The 20,635-nt window shown below is 30.5% G+C and overlaps 1 long non-coding RNA gene across 1 annotated transcript; it reads right to left on the bottom strand.

The window, feature by feature from the left end:
* Positions 1–1,495: 1,495 nt before the first annotated feature.
* LOC145246814 (uncharacterized) lies at positions 1,496–6,864 on the bottom strand. Its single transcript, XR_013863171.1, has 2 exons — positions 5,800–6,864; positions 1,496–5,766 (listed from the first exon to the last, which is right to left on the bottom strand). It is a non-coding gene; the product is annotated as an uncharacterized LOC145246814 (long non-coding RNA).
* Between the last annotated feature and the right edge of the window lie 13,771 nt (positions 6,865–20,635).

The raw sequence follows: 20,635 nt of genomic DNA on the forward strand, positions 1-20,635 counted from the left end.
TGGCTTTTGTCAGGTGATAACCGCGACGGGATAGGAACTCTGAATCTCCTAACTGCATTCTCAGCAATTACTGCCTTCCATAGTTGTTTTTGTCTCACCACATTTTGGTCAAGTAAGCCTCTGACCGACTTTGGGTAGGATTGAAACCGCTATCTTCAGACAATGCTCACCTGGAACTATAGACATTCAACGTCTCTATCCACTGCACCACGGGCCCCGAAGGGCGATCAAGATTGGATTTTTGGTCTTATAAATCCACGTTTATTTATTATCTGATCTTCATGGTCAAGTCCATACCTAATGGTATATATATTATTCAATTGGAATTCATTATTGAGATGGTTATTATTTATTAATTTATTTATTGCGAACTATTATCCTAATCTGTTTAGTAGTTGTTTCATGACGTTTCGGCCAACTATTCCTCTCGCCTTTGTCAGGTGGTAACTGCGACTGGATAGGAACTCTGAATCTCCTAACTGCATCCACAGCAATTACTGCCTTCCTTGATAAATAACATTCATCTCAATTGTGGTGCAGTGGATAGAGACATTGAATGTTTACGGTTCCAGGTGAGAATTGTCTGAAGATAGCGGTTTCAATCCTACCAAAAGTTGGCCAGAGGCATACTTGGCCAAAACGTGATGAGATGGCAACAACTATGGAAGGCAGTAATTGTTGAGTATGCAGTTAAGAGATTTGAAGTTCCTATTCTGTTGCGAAGGCGAAAGGAATAGTTGGCCGAAACGTTGTGAAGCAATTACTAAACAGATGAGAATAATAGTCTGCAATAAATTAATAAATAATACTCATCTCAATAATGAATTCTAATTGAATAATGTAGGTTTCAATATTATTAACAATATATGTGTACAATTGTTTCGACTCGTGTTTTTATATATAGTAGTTCTCTGCATACGTTAGCAGTGCCTCTATTGAAATAAGCATATGAATAAAAACGCATATGTATAGGACTGCTATATATAAAATAATATCAGTGATAGGACGAAACAATTGTATGAATGTAAAGATAAAACCTTTTTTGAAATGAGCATAAAATGTGTGTCTGTTTCTGCTGAAGTGGTATATCATAAAGGTATCTATCTATCTATCTATCTATCTATCTATCTATTATTTTCAGTTAAAATTCATAAAATTAAAATTAAAGCAATTGATTAATGATAATTGTAATAATAGTAAATAGTAATTGTTGCGGCGTTATCATGGTCATGGTACTAATTAATAATACTTAATGAACAAATATCACACACACACACACACACACACACACACACACACGCGCACACACACGCGCACACACACGCGCACACACACACACACATGCGCGCGCACCCCCCCACACACACACACAAATCACATTTCATGTATGTATCAGTTCCAAGTACCAGTTGATCAAAGTGCAGACATTAAAACAACGATTATTTTCACTGCAACATAAATAACAAAATAACAAAAATAATAACAGACCAAAATATTTAACACGTGACGTACGTTTTTTCTGTTTTATTTTAAAATTTTATTTATACTTTCCTTTTCAATCTATTTTTATTGCTAAGAAAAAGCTTATGTAGATCAATGCAGATGTCGGCAGCAGACGTCACCAAATGAGAAACAGGAATTTTTTCATTCTTTCGTTTGTTTTAATTACAAAAAAGTACACATACTTGAAACAGGAGTGCCGAATATGATGAGTTAAAACAAAGACTTGAAATGGGCTCTTCTGTCTTTTTTTGTATTCATTATTGTGGCAATTATTGTGTTACAAATAGTCGTTATTTCATCGAGCAAATCGTCACAAAAGGAAAACTGTTACAATAGTAAAAGGAAAAACAAATCAGCGATGTTAAATACTGGATATGTTTATAAACTAAATGAAATGTTATATTGTACTCTTGAGGCTTGTAACCCCCTCTTATATATATATATATATATATATATATATATATATATATATATATATATATATAAAGATCAGCTGGAAAAAGAGTCGCAACTCATGCGTTTCGGTTATAATGTGGAGAAATTTAAGGGTTGAATTTTGGTTGAACAGATAACATTGCTTGTCTGAAAAAAAAAATTTTTAATGTCATTTGGTCTTCTAAATTTTGAAAAATTCTTTTACATTTTATTATCATTTGCTAAGTACAAACAAAAACCAAACTTGGTGCGTATTCAGAACTAACCCTATTTTCAAAATAAAAGTGCAGAAAAATCTTTTACAAAATTATGTACATACTCTTCACGGAACGCAGATGTTATATAACAAAAATAATTAAATTAATCAATTAGCTCCTTTTAATTAAGAAAATCAATTTTATGACGAAATGAGACGTTATGTTTTGAGCCGCCATGTTTTATAAATAAGGATAAGACAACTCAATTCGAACTATCGAAATCAAAATCAGTCTTGTAATGGCAATATTTTCATATTTAAATCGCTAAAAATCGTAAAAAAATGATTTTGCATATAAAAAGATACTTGATCAATTTACGTGATTTTTGGAATATGACAAAGATTTTTCTGCACTTTAGTTTTTAAAAGTAGGTTACATTCTAAATAAGCACCAAAAACTTTTTTTAGAAAGTGCCAAGTTAATTGTTCAGTCACAAAATGGTGACTTACTTCAGTGAAAAACCTTCCCCGTTTGAATTGAGATCTGAAAATATAGAATTTGAAATGTCCGTTTCAACCAACGATTTTCTTACTAGCAACAAGGCAATGGAATGGTTAGGTGTGTTTATATGCACTACAATTTTACATGGAGTACTTGCAATTAGCAACATATACAGAGTGACCATTGAAATACTGACTGATATAAAACAAAAATGTGAGTTAAAACAAAAACTCGAAATGGTCTCTTCTGTTTTTTTTTTATGTATTAACAATAATGCCACATCAAGCCTTTCAGAGTTCGCTTTCCTGCCTTGACAGAATACAAATCCGACTTCGAAATCTAGTGGAAGATGTCGTTTTCTCTTCCGTCTTTCTCATAGAAGAGATGTTGCCAGTTTTTCTCTACTCTATCGCTATTTTCATTATCGGAGCTAAACTGAACTCCAATCTATGGTAAAAAATTCATAAGAAAAACTTGTCTATCTACAACCACTATAAATAATCTTCATGTCCTCTTTTGTGTACCAAAGACTAAACGAAACTTGCAAAGGGAAAAGTTTCTTTCGGAAAACTACCCGTCTGTAGAACACAATACTACCGGCTGCTTCCTAGTTGACATGGTCATTTTCAAGTTTAATGTTAACAAATTTGGGTTGAGCAATCCTTTGCTAACAGGACAAATACTAGCCATAATCAATTTACAATCCTCACCTGACAAAAAAATTAACTATATCTTCGAGTGGCTTTTGAGCCCTGATAAGTAGTAGGTCGTTAATATATGCTTTTTACAAATTTAAAATAATTTTATTTGAAAATAAAATTAATGCTGTTTTATGAATGTATAGCGTGTTCATTTTAATAATTTAAATTCCTTTTAAAGTTTATAAAGTATCTGAAGTATTTTGAACAATTCTTGTGTGCAATGCTGTGAATACACATCTCTAACCGGCATCTTGTAGTACACAGCTGAAGTCTCGTTTTATTGACACGTTGTAAGTTGTTGCTCAGTGGATAGTGATGTCTCTCTTTTCGCAAACAGTTGCAAAAATTAATATTAAAATGACAGAATAAAACCATTTAGAATTTAACAATTGTTTTCGGGTATTCTATTTTTTCTCTAGTTTACAATATGCATACTCTCAAAACGAACGCTCTCTTTCGTGGTCCAGAAAAAATGTTCCATAGTGTACACCCTAAAGGTTGGAGGTAACCTCAAAACGGAAGTTGATGAGGTTTCGTGAGTTCCGGCCGGGGAATCTTTATTCTTTTTTGAATTACAACTTAAGCAAGCGGAAGCAACCCTAATACCTACATATATACCACCCTTCCGATTTAGACTTATATGTTGTATCTACTTTTAATGACTATTCTATTCCCTTATTCTCATTTCATATCGAAATGTCATTAAGTCAGTTTTTTTTGTCTATATTTGCATTCTGTATGATATGAAATGCCATGATCTAAAGAAGTTTTTCCTTAATTTTCCCCTTTACTTTTCCTTATTGTTCTGATGATATAATAAAATTATATATAAGTTTTATTCCTCATCTTTCATTTAATACTATGCACATATATTATATATATTATATATAATATACATAATATATATAATAATATATATGTATATGTGTGTATATATATATGTATATTTGTGTGCATGTGATATCACGCGTTGTACATTACATACACGCACATCATGTATATATATATATGTGTGTGTGTGTGTGTGTGTGTGTGTGTGTGTGTGCGTGTGCATAGGAATAAGTTAAAAAAAAGAAATAGCTAACTTTTAAAAATCTGAAACCAGTCATGCTTCGATATTTCATTTCAGTTATAAAACTTTGTCAGGAACTTAAATTGAACCGAAATATCGAATCAAAAAAAGCATGATTAAGTTTTCCCCCTGTTATATTTAGTTTGCTATTTGATTATTCTCAGGTTGCTATCCAGACCAACAGTGTGTTATATATTTCTTTCTTTAAACAACCTTTCACGCATACACAGACACACATACACCCCCCCCTCTCTCTCTCTCTCTCTCTCTCTCTCTCTCTCTCTATATATATATATATATATATATATATATATATATATATATATATATATATATATATATGAGGTGACTCCATTGTAAAAGAAAAGCTGTATTTTCACCGTTGACAGAGACGAATGTACATAAGATCTCGAATCCGATATAGCGATATCAGAAATGTTATTCTGCTTTGGCCTATTGCTGACGCCGACTGAAACTTGGAAGGCTTCCATCAGAATAACTTACGGTTTACTGTACGAATCGTTTCGTTATTCGTTACGTTCATTTCATATGTTATTCGAAGGTTTTTGTTTGTCTGTCCATTCTTTTCGTTTAGTTGTCGTTTTCTAAAATCGTAAACCCGTGCATTTCCGATCTTCAGGTGACATTTGCTGCAACATCTGCTGAATAATAATGACAATAAAAGAAACGTGCTGCACACACACACACCTGTTGTACGATTCTAGCGTTAGTTCTAGAGAGAAGCTCTTCGATTGCAACACCTTTTTTTGTTTCCTTTCGTTCAAGCCTCCCTCGCTACCCCGAAAATCGGATAAGCATTAAAACTGGCCTCCTAAGAATACGCTGCTATAAATTGAAAGGAAGAAATGTTCAATTCTAGACCGGGTTCCAAACGAAGAAAGGTTCAGTTCTAGACCGGGTTGATTCATCAATAGAAATAAAAGTGATGACATCAAAAACAAATGATGTTTTTTTTTTTTTTTTTTTTTTTTTTTTAATAAAACAAAACAATATTTGGTACTTTATGGAATACGTATCCAAGAAAATTTCGGTATTTACATCATCAATTTCGAGTTTCACCGAATAATTCCGAGACTGGCGAACGTTTACGGACTTTACCGAATAATGAATATATTATTGACATTTTTTTTTTTTGCAAAATATTATTTAGTATTTCACGAAAGAAATCGTTAATTTTTATCTTGTATTTAAAAGAGTGTATTTTTTTATAGTGTTTCGATACTTCTACACAATACGAACCGAACTGTCCTAACCTAAGTTTTAGGTTTAGTTCGGTTCTAATTAGAACAAAAAAATAGTCACCTGGCAAAAAAAAAAAAAAAAAAAAAATAGTCACCTGGCAAAAAAAAAAAAAAAAAAAAATAATCACCTGGCAAGAAAAAAAAAATTCAAAATTCAAAATTCAAAGTAAATATAATAATGCCCTTTCATTTGTATATTCGGAAAAAATCGGAACATTATTCGGCTTTTTCCGTTCGGAATCGAACTGCTTATGTCACGATTACGTCACAATTGCAAATCTATGGCTACGTATTCCTAAAACGTACCCATATTTAAAATACAAACAAAACAGCAAGAGGTAAAACAACGATGTTCGTTATGACCTCTTGAAAATGACACCAAGACATTTTTTTTTTATAAAACAACAAAATCGCTCATATCATCGATTGGGCCTTTTTTGTCATGATATTATTTCCCTGTTCCCCTAAATTTACACGAAAGATAGTTCGCTTTTCTTCTATTTCTTCCAAACTTTTTTATGGTCTTTTTTTATTTCCTTTTGTAAATGCGTCGTTCTAGACATTTTTCTTTGTCAATAGATTTTGTTCAAAGTTCCTTCAAGATAATATTTTGCGAGTTAATATACATATATAAAAATTTATATATATATATATATATATATATATATATATATATATATATATATATATATATATATATATATATGCACTTTATTTAGAAATAAAACAACATCCTTCAGTTGGAGTCGAACCCCAAATCTTATAACGGCTTCGGTTTATTATTATTATTATTATTATTATTATTGACTGATAAACAGCGTTGAGTTCGAATATCAGCTGCACTGCATCACATTCATATTCACAGATTGTCAAAACGAAAGATTTAAAACATTAAACAAACATCTACTATTACATTAAAAAATCATCACACAAAAAGTACCAGAATATTGTCTTTGAAATCTGCACAAACCATCGACGGAAAATTACACGGGTGTGTGTGTATAAAAAAAAAACACGAAAAAAAAAAAAAACCCGGAAAAATTAAGCAGAACACGCACGAACACACACAAACACACATGCACATATATACGTTCTTTCACTAGTAATTTTTTCTTACCAACATTAAAGCAATTACTTTCATTCAGTATCATTTCGTGTATATATATATATATATATATATATATATATATATATATATACTTAGACAAATATTATTGAATAGCACGGAATTATTCTGTTTTCCAATTTTCCTTTTTATCTTGTCCAATCTCCGAATATTTGGAGATTGGAGAAGATAAAAAGGAAAATTGGAAAACAGAATAATTCCGTGCTATTAAATAATTTTTGTCTAAATGAGAAAATGCTGCCTATATATATATATATATCTATATATATATATATATATATATATATATATATATATATATATATATATATATATATATGTACACATATATCTATATCTCTCTCTATATATGCATATATATGTATATATATGTATACATATATATGCATGCGTATGCATATAAATACATATATATATATATGCATACATATGTCTGTATGTATATATACCTATGTATATATATATATGTATATATGTATATTCATATGCATATATATGTACATAATTATGTATATATATGTATATACATATGTGTATATATGTATATACATATGTATTTATATGTATATATACACATACATTCGTGCATATAATATGTGTACATATGTGTATATTGGTATAGTTAGGCAGCATTTTTTTTCATTCAAAAAAGATACTATTATGTAAAGATACTATACAACGGATGTATATTATTTTATGATCCTTTTCAATTTTTCGATTCGACTGCGAGTCATCTTCAAGTGAAATTCATTTTTACTCCTGTTCACGTTCACTTCATCAACTCCGTGAATTTCACCTGAAGATGATTCGCAATCGAATCGAAAGCGCCCGTGATAACTATGGAACTGTCATTAATATTTTCGATTTTGCTATAAAAACTATTAAACGGAAAATCGAAAAAAAAAAAAAAGTATTATAAAGCAAAGCACACCCGTTGTCTGTTTTAATATGTGACTAAATATATATGTATAGATTTACATATATATGTCTGCATGTGCATACATACGTATGCATATATTTATCATGCGTGTATGATTATGTATGTATATAGCCATAAATATACAAATGTATATAATCATGTATACACACTTATATATATATATATATATATATATATATATATATGTGTGTGTGTGTGTGTGTGTGTGTGTGTGTTTGTGTGTGTGTGTACTTCAATGTGAGTGTGTTTTATCTTGCAGGATAAAGGGAAATATCACCTTGAAAATACTGTTTAGAAACTGACCTTTACACAAACTGCCTCTAATAACAGACAGCTTGGACGGTCACCTACATCGCTACATACTAACGAACGCCACAATATATGTGTTTTATATTCATAGAAATGATGACGTTCATCTTAATTTGTTTCAATTCGTGTCTGTGTCTGTCTTTCTCTTTTTTTCTTATTTACCACTCTTGTTTCTCCTTCTTCCTCTCAATTGGTGTTGGTCACTTTTGTGATTTCGTCCGTTCACATATTTACACACACACACACACACACACACACACACACACACACACACACACACACACACACACACACACACACACACACACACAATTGGCATTTAAAAAATTACGTAAAAATTCAAATCGGAATATGAAAACTTGTAAGTTGCGTGTTTTTTTTTTTTCGTTCAAGATATTAATTTACTCAATGGAATTTCCTTTTTTATTGTTGCTTATTATACTTTTTGTTGTATAAAAAATAAATACTATTAAAAATATGAATGTGAAGTATTTTATTGGAAATTATTTAAAAAAAGAAATAAAGATTGTTTTAATCTTTTTTATTAGACTATGTTACTGCGAATATATTTCTAAATAATGAATGTGGAATCATTTTTAAAACCAGTTAAACAATCATATACACGTTGTTGTATGGTTTTATTTAGTTTCCATATGTTTCCACACACACACACACACACACACACACACACACACACACACACACATATTATATATATATATATATATATATATATATATATGTATACGCGTTGTATGTATATACATGGTATTGTATATTTTTTATATCGTTTTTATGTATTTAATATTTTTGGATATTTTTATATAGTTTCTATCTATAAGACATATTTTTATATAGTTTTTAAGTATATATATGTTGTATATTTTATATAGTTTCTATGTATATATAAATATGTTGTATATTTTTATATAGTTCCTATGTATATACATATTTTTATATAGTTTCTATGAATATATATGCTCTCGTATATTGATATGTAGTTTCTATGTATATACCTGTTATTGTATATTTTTATATAATTTTGCATGTGTGTACATGCTGTTTTATATTTTTAACATAGTTTCTAGATATTTTATGACGGATCATAAGTTTTCTTAACAATTTGGATGACTATTGGAATTTATAAGACACACAGGTTAGTCATTGCGATTGACTGTCCCTTTAAAGGTCGTGTTTATTGGCTAAAAGGGAAGACGTCGTTCCCTTAGAAGTCATATAAACCATGAATGATATTTCTGACAAAGAGGAAATTATTGCTGTTTTCTGTGTCGGAATCAATCCGAACAACACTTATTGTTAGCTAGCTTTTTATCCTGAAGTGTTTATTTTTAATTCCTTACATCAAATGGTTTCATGTCTTGCTTAAAGTGATTTTGTTCCAAAATAAATAAATAAATAAACTCAAATGTTTACGGCGTCCGCCTCTATTTCAATCTTCACTGCTGTAGTTGATGTCGATTTACGATTGATTACATTACAACATATCTTCCTCCCACCTCGGGATGATGTGACACAAGGGTTGGGAAACGGGATTTGAAGAGTTAGCGTCCTAGCGAAAGAGCACTCTAGCCTGCAAAAACAGTTGGGCAGCCCTCTCGGCATTCCCCAGTAGGGGCGCCATAGGCAATTAGCAATAAACTAATCCTTCTGAAAGGAGGAGGTAAAGCTTGAGAGTGTGGACCGCCTATAATTATAAAAGCAACATATCTTTGCCAACAGGAAACAACTTATCTCAAACGTGTCCTTTTCAACTCTGTTGGCTTTGATGCCGAGATAACAGAAGTCACCAAGGACTTTTGGCATACAAAGTCTTCCTTCGACGAGGGGAAACACCCAAAACTGTTGTGCTCAAATCATGTGTTGACATAACACCATTCGCATAATATAATTTCACACGAAAGCACGTGTTCACAAAACGATCATTCCTTTATATATACCTTTTACTGTTTCGCAAATTATTCTTTACAACTTGCCATGGTAAAATTGTTTAAATAATACACATGGTTGTTCGTTTTCTTCAAAAGATATCAGTCTTAATTCAACCTTAAACGCTCATTTCTACTTTAGTTTTGTTTCGCTTTTTTTTCTTAAAAGAAATACTTTTGAATTTCTAATAACGTTAATAAAGTTATAAACTATGAGAAGCTATATGTTCCGAATCAGCAATAGGGTGATAGAGAGAAAAATGCGAGGAGCGCTTGTTACGTGATGAATGCAGAGAGAAGGAAACTGACTTTGCGTGCTAAAAAGGGGAAAGAATAGTGAATAATAATTAAGTAGCCATCTTTTCTCGTTCTTAGTTATATAGTGATGATTTCTTTACCTCATCCCATTTCGGTCTAATTTTTAAATAGAATTTTTCAAACTGTTACCTTTTAGTATTTTTAGCACTTTTGCATTTTTTTTTTAATGAATAATGAATTATTCGTATACGAAAAAAAATAATAATGTGCAAATAACGCAGTTGCGATAAACACGTAGACACTCGAAAAGTTGTCATACAATTATATTAATACATACTTATTGCTTTAAAGATGGCAATTATTATGTTAGATTTTCTAATATTACCAAGAAATTCCCGCTGAATTTTGAATGAAAAACAAAAAACAAAAAAAAAAACAAAAACAAAAACAAAAAACAAACAGGTGCTTTTGTGTATTATAATTGGGCATAAAAACACTATTACGTCTCATGTCGAAATTAGTAAAAATTCCAAAAAATTACGGAAAATGACAAGTATATCTGCTAGAACTATTTTTTTTTACAAAAAAAGAAAGCATCGTTACTATTGAATATTCTTGATGCACCATTTTCTAATATAAAATAATGAAAGTTAACTGAAAACAAGGGAAATAACTCAGTTTGTCGCACGAAATCGGTCGCAACGAATAAACTGCATTATTTGATAAATCTTATTCTTCTACTCAACCATTTTTGTAATATTTGTAATTTTTATTAATTTCAACATAACAATTAAGTCATGATAGTGTTTTTACTTAAAATACATTTTTTTATTCAATTATAACGTATAGGCAAAAATGTTTAAAGAGATCGAATGCAAAACGCAATAAACACCATTTTGAAAATTATCAAATTAAAATCGCTATAAAATATAACATTTCGTCACCTTAATAAGCTTCAACTCATTTTGTCAAAGTAATCTTATATCTGCCTAATCTGCTTTTTAAAATAAAATAAGATTTTTTGATCGAATTTTAATTCTAAAATATTCGTCTTTATAAAGTCTAATTTCGCAAGTTTAAAACATTCAATTAATCACGCTAGAAATTTCTTCTTGAAATCTTAAAGATTTTATTTTTATTTGTAATACCAGTAAGTCATTTGGTAAGGAAGCCGGAATTTGCAAGCAATAGACGGTAAATTATTTCGCCGATGTGATCGAGAGAGGGGCGAAGGAGATTTTAGGCGATTGCATTGATTTCATTTGGAGAAATATGCCACGTATGTGCTTCCATACAAACATATACATGTATAACATTCTCCAAAACCAGACAATTTACGTTGATTTGAACCGAGAATTCGATTTATATTACATGAAGGAGAGGGAGGTCATAGACAAATTAGCTCAAGATTTTGTTTTAATATTTTTTGTTTTAAATATAATTCGAATTGTCAAGTTAACCCTTTTAATGTATACGCATATAATCAAATGACCTCCTGTTTAATTTGAAAAGAGAGAAACGTCTTGTAAAAAAGCCTCGTGTAGTCCGCACACACATCATTGACCTATTTTGTGAATTTTACATCGGATTAGGATTAGGGTACAGGTCCTCACGTTGAGATCGATGATTCACTCATTTTATACAGTACAAAATGCGGTATAAACGCCAAAGTGGAACGCATCGCGGAATGGAGGACATCTGTTTGAGTTTATGTGGAGAAAAATGTAAGAGAAACGTTCTTGTTGCGCGAATACTCCATTACATGGATAGATTCGATAGTATTGAGCAAGAAATAGTTTTCTTCATTTCAATCCGAATTTTATTTTTTTAACGGTACATTTGGAACATGAATCCCAACGATGCTAGGAAATAATGTCCACGGTAGAAATCAGTCGGTTAAAAATATATTATTATAAGTTCTAATAACAGCAATATCAATATGAAGAGAAGAGTAATCTTCAACAGTCAAAAATGCGATTAAACAAAATATGCCATCAAAATATGTCACTCAGTATTATATGCCGTTAAAATATGTCATTAAAACAAAATATGCTAATAGAATATGCGATTTAACAAAATATATGATTAAACAAACTATGCGATTAAACAAAATATGCCATTAAATTATGCAATTAAACAACAACAAAGAACTAACAAATAGAAGGAATTTGCGTGGACAGTTTGTATATATATATTAAACACCAAAGAAAAGACCCGAAAATAAATTCTAAAAAAGTATTCCCAATTAGATTTATACAGTTGACATGAACCATTGCCGACACGTTATATTCATGTTATGAAACAGTATTTCCCAAACAAAAAAAGACACACATACAAACGTATGACGTTGTCATTGTGAACTTTCTCTTTTAATTGCTATTGTTATGATAACGGCGGCCATTAAGCCGACATGACAACATATGTAAATCGGTCTAAGAATTTTGTTCAGCACACATTGCGATTATCGTCGGTTATAGGTTTTCAATATTGTTCCTGCTCTTGGTAGATTGTTCTTTTTCCAACTTCTCAGCAAACCATTTTTTCTCTTCTATTTCATTTTACTTTTCAATGTAAAGTCCGTAAAAAAAGATTGAAGGTCCAAACGATTTCATTAATCAAACGAAAACAGCTTTAATCAGAGTTTATTTTATTTGTCCTTTATCTTGTGTTAGTGGTTGCGTGTTTGACTCATGTACGGAATATGGCGGAATTTTTCTTATTTATTGTTTTAAATGAAATTAAAACTGGCACTAGTGATGGTTTTATTTCAGGATGACAAAGAAAGAAATGTATGTTTAAGACACAAAAAAAAGTTACATCATTTTAGCGAGGAAGACTTTTATATCGGACGACAAAAAATGAACCTTTGTTTAACATAGAGTTGGCAATTAAACCGATAGATCCTTATGGCAGGAGATACAATTCATTTTGAGACAAAAGGCGAGACAGTGATGAATTGTTAGAAGAAAAACGATGACCAAATTTGTGTGACTGACATTGTTTCAGTTTTTGTTTTTGGCAACTGTGTGGAGGATATTTGTAAGAATATAAGAAATAGTACAATCTGCGTGGAAGGAGACTAGCTGAGTTAAAAACATATCTATCTATCTATCTATCTATCTATCTATCTATCTATCTATCTATCTGTATTGTTTTGTTTCATTTGGCATAAGAATGAAATAGAATGGCGCTGTATATGAAGAGGTGCCATTTATTAATGTCTTCCCGCGCGCTGATTCTGTCGTATAATTTAGTAGCTTCAAAATGAATTCTTTGTATAATTTTCTCAAATCATATAACGAACAGCTTGCATTTGTACATACATACGTACGTGTGTGTGTGTTTGTGTGTGTATGTATGTGCGTGAGAGAGAGAGGAGTAGTTGCTCTGTTTTACGGCATATCAATCTTTTTAGTTAATACGGAAACAATATCCAGTGGAAACAATTTATTGTATACAAAAATTGAATCTAATTTACCATTTCACGCATAGTGGATGATGTTTGCGACGGTATAATTTAGACTACTTACGCACCTTTCCGCGTTTGTGTGCATGTGCATATCGGCAACATTGCAGCATAGTTACATCTAGTGATGCCACTATTTACTTGCCTCCCCACGAGGTTAAAGTCAAATACAATGTCGATTCTTAATGTGATGGTAAATCAAGCTCACAAAAGGGTTAATCTGGATTGAGAAAAATTGTCTTAATGTAGTAGGATTTCTTCTTTATCGACGAACACATGACGTGTAATGCCAGAACATATACTATACATTGATCCTAGCCAAAAGAATAGATGTGCATATCAAGTGTAAATACTTTTGACTCCAAAGAAGCTGAACTTTTATTTTAAAATAGGATAGAGTCTATAAGATTGTTAAGTCAACATAAAGCAGAGTTTGTACAAGAGTGGGAATGATGGTGACTAAGTGTTTAACGACACTGATTAAAAACCTGGGTGTGTGTGTGCCAAGTTCGTTCCACAGAAATACTTTCATCAAACCGACACCTGACCCTGTGTCTAATACTCTAGAAAGGAGGTAAGTAAACTAATGATTTCCTTAGTGGAATGGTCCGTGTACGACGGAACCATAAACAATAAAACAAATGGCAAACAAGAAATGGATGGAGGGTCGTTGGTTGGTCGAAATAAGTAAACTTACAATGGCGACTGACCATTTCTATCTGCAAACAATCGTTCAGATATGTTGCAATTATAAGAACATGATATGATTCTTCAGTTCTTCAACTTATCTAACCAACGTGAAAGTAATTGGTTCCATTAATTATTTATCAATTCGCATCATTCCAAACATAAGATTTTTAAGTGAAATCGCCAATATTTGTGTTAATGATGAAGGTGAAGTTTGCTTGTTGCTACTCGTAGCAAAAAAAGTTTTTATAATTCCCGATATTTAGAGAATGGTGCCACTTGACTCCTTGGAATAGTTAAATCAGTCTATTCTATACGTGAAGAACATACATTGGATAAAGTCTTTAACTAATCGCATGTGACTGTTCAGATGTGAATGCAACTTTCAGATGATTGCAATTTATCCAAGAAAAAATAGAGCAAACGGGATTAATAGTAAAATAGGTAATGAACCGGAAAAGGGGTCACCCTTTTAGCAAAAAAAATTAATATATGTTAAGGGCGGGCAATTTTGTTTGGACTAATTGGTTAAAAATAAGGGACGGATAAATTTGGCCGAAGCTTCCAGAAAGATAAAAAAAACGGCTGAAATGGAGTTAAGACCGGAAGTCATTTAGGTTTGAAGGAGAAAAAAATAAAGGGAAGGATGAGGAAGAAGAGGGGAAGGAGGGGAGAACTCTGGGAAATTCGTTTCATTTGTCATTCACTTTTCTTTCACATTTTTTTTCTGTCGATCATTTTCTGTGGAAAAAAAAAATAGATCTGTTAAACACTTAGAAAAATAGAATCGAGTACAAAAGGCAAAAACAAAAACCTCTTTCTCGTATAAACGGATAGAAATGAAAGACAGAAAAACAAACGAATTGAAACAAGAGCAGAAAATAAACAAAATGCGAGTTTAAAACAGACATTTTTTTATAACAACATTAGACAATTTTGATATTTAAGAATGAAAGCATTTTACGTAATCAAAATAACACACGAGAATATGGTTGCCTTTATTACCTCCCGTGAATACACTTCCCACTATAATATATAGACGCCTAACAATCGCTGAGGAGTCTCTGTATCACCCAAAATATCTGTCTATCGTCTCTGAAAACTGTCGTACCTTACACACACGTTACTATTTCATATATATATATATATATATATATATATATATATATATATATATATATATATATATATATGTGTGTGTGTGTGTGTATGTATGTGTATGTATGTATATATATATATATACACACACACTAATGTTATAAAATATTACGTATAATTTTTAGCTTTAGTTTTAAGTTTAAGGAACAATATATAAAATATGCGTATGATAATCAAACTAGACAGAAACTTTTACATCACGTTCCCGAAGGAAATAATACACAGATAATTAGTCTGTTGATTTTTATACTCTTTTTCTGTGTGTTTAACTACTTCATTTACTCACATAAATTTAATATACGAAAGTATAGATTTATGCGTAAACTTTACGTATTTACTTCAAAAGTGCTCAATACGTAGATAGAGCTAGTTAGTAATTTATAAAATATATATGGCGATTAAGCTACACTGAATATTCTGCGTTTCATCCACTATAGGATTCGTCAGGCTTATGCATAAGCCTGACGAATCCTATAGTGGATGAAACACAGAATATAGTAATTTATAAAATATATATGGCGATTAAGTTACACTGAATATTCTGCGTTTCATCCACTATAGGATTCGTCAGGCTTATGCATAAGCCTGACGAATCCTATAGTGGATGAAACGCAAAATATAGTAATTTATAAAATATATATGGCGATTAAGCTACACTGAATATTCTGCGTTTCAGCCACTATAGGATTCGTCAGGCTTATGCATAAGCCTGACGAATCCTATAGTGGATGAAACGCAGAATATTCAGTTTAGCTTAATCGCCATATATATTTTATAAATTACTATATATATATATATATATATATATATATATATATATATATATATATATATTATATTAATATCAACTCACCATATATTTTAACATTACCCGGGATTTCTATGCCTCTAAGAAATAATCAAAATATGTTTATATTGCTGATGTTTTGTTTATATTTTACACAACAGCAGAGTTAACATCTTGCCACTGTCTCTTTGTGTAATGTTGGAACGTGGAGTGTGTTATTGTATAAATTGTAACTTAAATAAGGTTATTCGCATTTTTATATATATATATATTTTAATTATAAGATCGAACACTCCATATAATAACTTTTAAATAAATGGTTTATACTTTTACTAAAAACGTATGTTTTTATTCTTATATTAAAGAAGGGGAAGTAATTAAGGCAGTCTTTGATACAATGAAGTGAATTTAAGAAAATAAGAGGAGGTAGTCATGGAGAAGAAATGTAATAACCGATCACAGAATAACACTCGTTATATATTTCATCTTACAAGATGAGGTTAAAAACAATTAATCTAGGTAGAATTAGAGAAACGATAAGTTATTGAACGGAGTATATTTTCAATTATTTAAGAATAACTAAAAATGAAATGTGATAGGTTTTGCTTAATGTAAGTAAAAGTATTTAGAATTAACAGTTCAGACTATTCTTGATTAGTTTTATACCGATTTGAAAAAAAATAGATTTCAGTTTGTGATTCGGCTCGGATAAGAAAAATCATCTAGATAGAAGGCCATCTTTATCCCGGAGGAAATATCCAATAGCTGTCTTGTGGAAAAATCCAAATTCTACTCTTGAGAAATAAAAGTCACAACAAAACATTGCATTTTCACACACACACACACACACACACACACACACACACACACACACACACACACACACACACACACACACATATATACATATATATATGTATATATACGTATATATGATGAAAATAATGGAAATAGTATTCCGACAAAATAGAGAAAATAAAAAGGAACAAACCGTACTTTGTGTTCATCAACGTTTCGGCTTTATTTCACTATACACAGTTATCGATATTCATCCAGAGGAAGTCTCGAAATAAAGACGAAACGTTGATGAACACATAATACGGTTTGTTCCTTTTTATTTTCTCTATACGTATATATACATATATATACGTATATATATATACATATATATATACGTATATATATATATATATATATATACTTATGAGAATATACGTAGTATATTCATAACTACTATATTGTACTTATTGATACATTTAGCTATGAACTTACGTGGTTATTGATAAACAGATTAATCAATACACGTGTTTATCATCATATTTATAATGACACGTAATTATCAATATATGTCGTTATCAATATATCTAGTTATCGACATACTTAGTTATGCATATACGTATTTAATGACACACAAAGTTTTCGATATACGTTGTTATCAATATATTTAGTGTGTATCCGTTGATGTCTCATATGCTTTTATATAGAGTGATGTGGTTTTCGGTTGATTAACTGTGTCTGTGTTGGATATATACTCGAGAGTCACAAGAATGAAGAGAATATTCTGTTGTCACAGCCCTAGTTATCACTATACACGGTTATCGATAAACAATATTCTAAAATCGAATTTAATTAAAACAATCATCTACTAATAACGGAAAAATACTGCAACTTAGTTTACAAATTGGTTTAATATTACACAAAAATTTGCTGTAAAAAAATCTGTCGATATAAAAAAAATATTTTCCTTAAAAAACAATTAGCTTTACAAAAAAAAAAAATGAGCACAGAAAACAAACAAAAACAAACGAAAAAAAAAACCCTGATTTTAATCGAATGTTGCTTTAACATTCTCATAATTGATCTTTTAAAAAACTATGAACATTTCGCAATATCTTTTAGGTGCAGATCATTTTTATTATTTGGATTAAATTCACTAACATTCCCATCTTAGTTATTATTTTCATAACGCTTGTGGCCTATCGGAGGTTGCATTGGTCAAAACATTTTGAATATAAACACATAGTCCGAATAATCCAATTAATTCAAATGATACAAACTAAGAAGTTTTGGGGCGTGAGGCTTATTTTCTTTTTATATCCAAGATAAGCATAAATCGGTGAAACTCGTTAGAGTTTATCTGCGCGTTTATAAAAGCATATTTCATTATACTTACCGTATTTCTTACATTAGTATGCATGCGTTTTTTTACCCATGCAGCACCGGCCTGCGTTTCAACACTATTCTTTAATGGCCAAGAGTTTTCAAGGAGATTTAGGATAATTTTTTATGCTAAATTAAAAAATATCACTCATTTTATTAATCAGGTTTTTAAGCCTTTATTTATGTTTTATTGCAGCAGATTTATTTAAAAAAGTTGCTATATCTAAAGATTTTATGAAATTATCTTTCTTTCGCGTATAATTACAATGATATTTCAATGGATCGGAATAGTAAGAAGCGTTCTTATATACAAAGTGTCCACAACGTCTTTAGACAATTTTATGAATTCATTAAAATATTTTAAGAAGTGCAATCAAAATATTTCTTTTTGCATATTACTCAGTTGTTATTAAAGATTTAAAAAAATAATTTTACATTCATATTTTAGAATTGAATCCGAAAACTAAAATAATTAATTCCCAACCTCTAGTAGAGTGACTAAGAATTTACGTAATTGTGTCAGACAGAACCAAAAACGGTCAGTTAATAAACATTTATACTTGATGTAGACAGTAGGCTTACCGAGTTGACTGGACACATCTTCTGCAGCGATCTGTTCAGCCAGTAGTTCGTCGAACGTTCACAGCCACCAGTTTTAATATTAATATATCTTTTAAAATGGTCTAAAGACTTTATAAACACCCTTTTACTTGTGGACATGTGGTTGTTCAAAAATGCGCGAAGGAGACATATACCTATTTTGAAATTAGATATTTTTTCACGTTTGTACCATTCTTTCAATTAGACATGTTTGTACCATTCTTTCAATTAGACACATTTGTACCATTCTTTCAATTAGACATGTTTGTACCACTCTTTCAATTAGAAATGTTTGTACCATTCTTTCAATTAGACATGTTTGTACAATTCTTTCAATTAGACATGTTTGTACCATTCTTTCAATTAGACACGTTTGTAACATTCTTTCAATTAGACATGTTCGTACCATTCTTTCAATTAGACACGTTCGTACCATTCTTTCAATTAGACATGTTTGTACCATTCTTTCAATTAGACATTTTTGTACCATTCTTTCAATTAGATATGTTTGTACAATTCTTTCAATTAGACACGTTCGTACCATTCTTTCAATTAGACATGTTTGTACCATTCTTTCAATTAGACATGTTTGTACCATTCTTTCAATTAGATAAGTTCGTACCATTCTTTCAATTAGACATGTTTGTACAATTCTTTCAATTAGACATGTTTGTACCATTCTTTCAATTAGACACATTTGTACCATTCTTTCAATTAGACATGTTTGTACCATTCTTTCAATTAGACATGTTGTACCATTCTTTCAATTAGACACGTTTGTACCATTCTTTCAATAAGACATGTTCGTACCATTCTTTCAATTAGACATGTTTGTACCATTCTTTCAATTAGACATGTTTGAACAATTCTTTCAATTAGACATGTTTGTACCATTCTTTCAATTAGACACGTTCGTACCATTCTTTCAATTAGACATGTTTGTACCATTCTTTCAATTAGACACGTTCGGACCATTCTTTCAATTAGACATGTTTGTACCATTCTTTCAATTAGACATGTTTGTACAATTCTTTCAATTAAGCACGTTTGCACCATTCTTTCAATTAGACACGTTTGTACCATTCTTTCAATTAGACATGTTTGTACCACTCTTTAAATTAGACATGTTTGTACAATTCTTTCAATTAGACATGTTTGTACCATTCTTTCAATTAGACACGTTTATACCATTCTTTCAATTAGATATGTTCTGTAAAATTTCTGGAAATAAATCTATCCAAAGTGTGCTATAATGTTTCATTTATACACAAAAAGGAATTTCTGGTATAGTTTTATATTTCAACAAACTTGACCTGTTTAGATAAAATGAGTATTATTTTGGGATTCGGCAAAAAAAAGAAAAAAACTATCCTAAAAACAAATATTATATGTTAGACTTTAAGAACAGCACAGACCATGTAATCGATAATAGACAAATCGATAATACACAAAGAGATGAAGATTTTTTAGACAATTGATAAGTTCCGGCTTTTTTTAATAGGTAAAAAAAAGAAAAGAAATGACTTT

This window comes from Euprymna scolopes, chromosome 24 (assembly GCF_053919585.1).
Source record: "Euprymna scolopes isolate OS-2025 chromosome 24, ASM5391958v1, whole genome shotgun sequence".
Classification (NCBI taxonomy): domain Eukaryota; kingdom Metazoa; phylum Mollusca; class Cephalopoda; order Sepiida; family Sepiolidae; genus Euprymna; species Euprymna scolopes.